The following is a 4,180-nucleotide window of genomic DNA, read 5'->3' as shown; positions in this document are numbered from 1 at the left end:
GAATAGGAGTTTAATGATGGGAGAGAGGGAAACGGGGAATTGTGATAGGTAATGGATTGGTTAGTGAAAGTGGGTTAGAGGGGGGTTATATGTATGTACATGATAAGTGATAGGTGGGGGTGGGTGTGTGGGTGGGATATAAAAGGCATATAGTATTAAGTGGGAGTTTTTATGGATTTATATTTAGTTTTGACGAGAAGGGAATGAATGGACTTAGACTTAGTCCAACATATGAAGGGTCGCGGTAGTTCGGATAGTTGGGGATGTGTGGCTAAATCTGCGTGGAGGTTTTCTAGCATGTCGTGAATTCCTAATCTAGGGGTATCTTTCGTATACCTAAGTTTGAAGATGACAGGTATAAGGGTACTTTTAGGTTTTCTACTAAATACTAGTGATTTCCTAGCGTTAAATGGCACCTTTTTATAATTCTCTAATATAAAAGAAAGGGAATACCCTCTCTTAACTAATCTACTAAAAAATAGTTTTTTCATTCGAAGGAAACCTAAGGGGGTACTTTCTCTAATTAGGTATCGTTTTAGTTCATTAATAATAAAATGACGTTTTAAGTGAAGGGGGTGAACTGACGAGAATGAGAGATATTGGTAGGCATTTTGGGGCTTTTGGTAGCAATTAAAGGAGAAATGTGAATTCTTTAGGTTAATCCATAAATCTAAGAACGGTAATCTAAAGGGAGAAGTGGTGATGGTAATTTTGATGCAATTATTAGTGGAGGTGTTATAGAACTGGAGGTAATTTTCTAATTCGGGTTTAGTACCTGTCCATATCCCGAATGCATCATCTATATATCTAGTGAAATAAAAAAGATTAGGGTGTGATGGCTGGGAGTTCTCTAAGTGAGCTAAGAATAGGCATGCATAAACTATAGAAAAATTACTACCCATGGTTGTACCCTTGACTTGTTGATAGATCATGTCATCAAAGGATAGAAAGTGATATTCTAATGTGAGTGCGCTAAGTGTATAGATAAGGTTAGTTTTAGAAGATGAAAAATGTGGGGTAATCATTTTTCGTAAAGCTTGGAGTCCTAACCTAGGGGGTATGCTGGGATATAAAGATTCAACATCAAAGGTGAAGATAAAGCTATTAGGGGGTGGGTTGAGATGTTCTAAAGTCTGGACAAGGGAATGTGAGTCTTTCAAATATTGCTTTTGAAGGAGAAGGATAGGCATGAGTTGGTGGTGAAGCCATTTTGATGTTTGTTCAAAAAGGGAGTTATTGTATGAGCAAATAGGTCTAAAACCTATTGGGTTTTTATGGAGTTTTGGGAGGAAATAGATATTGCATACTTTGTACCCTTTTGAGGGTTTATGTAGTATGTAATTGGCTTCTATGTTGGATAGGGTACCAAGATGGCTATTAACAATGTTTTTGAATCTATAGGATAATTCCTCAAGTGGATAGTGGGAGACTTTTTTATATGTATTAGTATCAGAAAGGTGTTCTATAGCTTTGTTATAGTACGTGTCTTTATCAAGAACACACACTCCAACATTCTTGTCAGCAGGTAGGATTATGATTTTGTTGTTTTTCTTAAGAGATTGTAAGGCTAGCGATAAGTGAGGTGCAATCCTAGTGGGTTTTAATTTGAGTGTATGAAGTGTGTCCCTAAAGATAGTTTGGTGTTTAGATATAATGTTTTCTAAGGGAGTGTACTTAGTAGGAGGTTGCCAACTAGGGTTAGGTAGCTTAAAGGGATTTTGGGGCAAATTATCCACATCTTTAAAAAAATGTTTAAGTCGAAGGGTCCTACTTAGGCTATCAAATTCTTTAAGTAGGGTAGGGGATGATGGTGGAGAAGATGGGAGGATGTGTTTCAAACCTAGGCTAAGGAGTTGTGTCTCATGTTTAGAGAGGGAATAATTAGAGTGGTTGTGGATCCTACTAATTCTAGGTTTATTAAGGAGAGGTGTCCAAAATTTATTACGGGGTTTCCTACTATGGGTCTTTTTCACATATGGGGAGAAGGGAAAATTAGATGTATGACGTCCTAACCACATGAAAGTATCTAAAGTAGAAGTAGGTCTATCGAGAAGGTAAAAGAGACATTTCGCAGGATGTATGGCGTGCCGAAACTGTTTACTATCGCGTTTGGCACGCCTAGCTACACGTTTTTTGTCCTAACATTATTACATGGGAAAGTTTGTAGTTTTGTGGGAAGGGGCCGATTATTGTGAGTACGGATAGGTTGTTTTCTATGAGGGATTTCATATAAGTGTGGGGGAAATTTTGAGGGTGCGGTAGAATATTGAAATCTACTAGAAGTAGAAGGGGAGTTATGTGTAAAGAAGGGGGGGGTATGTGTAGGAAATGCATGAAAAGGGGGAGGGGTATAGTTTGGAAATAGGGAAACGTTGTGGGGGTTATTAGGGGGGAAATGCATAGGGGCATGGTTAAAAAATGGGGGAGGGGTATGAGGGGGGTTTATAGAAAATAAAGGGGGGGCATGCATCAAATTTGTAGGAAGTAAGGAGGGGGGGGGAGGGGCGTGATTAGGGTTAAACGAATATGGGAAGTGAGAGGGTATGTTTGAAATTGTCTGCAGGGATGGGGTGGGGAGGAGAGGAGGAGGAGGAGGGCCGCGAGGGAAAGACGGAAGGTCGTTCGTGCCATGACTTGCATGATCTCCTGCACAGCCGCCATGGGGATACACTTCTTGTCTTATGTTGGCACGTGTGCCGCTTCCAAAAGATGTACGGCCTTCGCATTGGATGGACCTCCCGTATCGACCCGTAGGATAATCACCGCCACAGCTCATGTAGCCGCCGTTATGGTGTGACAATCATCCACCATCGCCGCACGTGTAGCCGCTATCGAAGTAAGATCTTCGCTCTCTATTGTATCCTTCCAATTCAAATTCCGGCGAGGTATGGTGGTGATGTATAGGCCGCGAGTGTGGCTCGTGTGAGGCTGAAATATATTGGTTTGAATTTCGTTCGATGTGAGGATGTTGGATAGATGTCCTCGGTGGGTATGCCGCTTCCGCCGTGCATGAGGGAACCGTGTGCCCTATATGGTTAGTTGGGTTGTAGATAGGATTAAAGAAAGGGCGATTAGGGTTATAAAGTAAGACTCGTGGGCCATAATGGTTTTGATGAGGACTTTTACTTACTTGATTATTTGTTATATTGCAGATGTATTGCGGGAGGAGGTTCCGGTGGTTCAATGATCGAGGATTTCTTTTTGTTGGAAAATTAGGGTTAGGGTTAGGGTTAGGGTTAGCAATAGGGTTAGATTTTTGAAAAGGATTAGGTTTTAGGTTCTTTGTAGAGGATTTTAGTTTGGGGTTGGGGTTAGTGTTAGAGTTAGCGTTAGCTTTAGGGTTAGGTTTTTGAATGGGAAAATTTGTAGAGGATTTCTTTGGTTTTTCACTCCCAATGTAATGCGGAATTGTAAAGGGACTGTTATTAACATTATAATCTTCATTATCACTCATCTGTATGTCGATTTCTCTAACATTGTTGTGCATGCTACTCTCTGCTTTGTCTCTACCTATAGTGGCCTTCTTTCTAATAGCCGCGGTAATAAAATATGTAACTGCTACTTCATCACAAGTGTTTACGTCCACGTACCATCCGCAAACAAATGGCCTCACCGAACGCCTCAACAAGACCCTCAAGCAGGAGATTGCCGCTTACATCGATCCATGCCACAAAACCTAGGATCAAATCTTGCCTTTGGTCACCCACGCCTACAATACAGTCGTACATGCGTCAACAAGGATCAGCCCTTTTCGAGCACTCTATGGGCACGACCCTCGACTCCCACCAGAATCGTCCATTGACATCAATTCCAAACCTACCAACACGGATAGTGCCACTTGGGGGTTCTATCTCCAACAAATGCTCCCCCTCCTTCGACAAGCTAGCTCCCGAAATCAACAAGTCGCACAACAATGTTAGAAGCGGCACTATGATGTGGGTTGAATTACCCTGACTTATTCTGATGGAACCAAAGTCCTTGTTTACTTCCCGGTCTGATTCCGCGGTCTGAGCAAATCCCTCATGCACCGATGGATCGGCCCATTCACCGTAGTTCGCGCCATCAAATCCACTACTTACTTGCTCCGACGTGATTCCAACAGCCGATTCACCCCCACCCATGTTGCCCGTATCAAGCCCTATACTACCCCAAGCCTATCTTCTAGCAATCCTCCTCTCCC

General features: G+C 42.0%; 1 long non-coding RNA gene across 1 annotated transcript; it reads left to right on the top strand.

Annotated features, from left to right (window-relative positions):
* Positions 1–2,586: 2,586 nt before the first annotated feature.
* LOC147865404 (uncharacterized) lies at positions 2,587–3,453 on the top strand. The gene is made up of 2 exons (XR_015529694.1): positions 2,587–2,836; positions 3,153–3,453. It is a non-coding gene; the product is annotated as an uncharacterized LOC147865404 (long non-coding RNA).
* Positions 3,454–4,180: the final 727 nt, after the last annotated feature.

This window comes from Azolla caroliniana, unplaced genomic scaffold (assembly GCF_043228905.1).
Source record: "Azolla caroliniana isolate FFs.n. ecotype wild unplaced genomic scaffold, voAzoCaro1.0.p SCAF_4, whole genome shotgun sequence".
NCBI lineage: Eukaryota > Viridiplantae > Streptophyta > Polypodiopsida > Salviniales > Salviniaceae > Azolla > Azolla caroliniana.
Note: the sequence above shows the minus strand (reverse complement) of the source record. Positions and strands in the feature narration are given on the sequence as shown.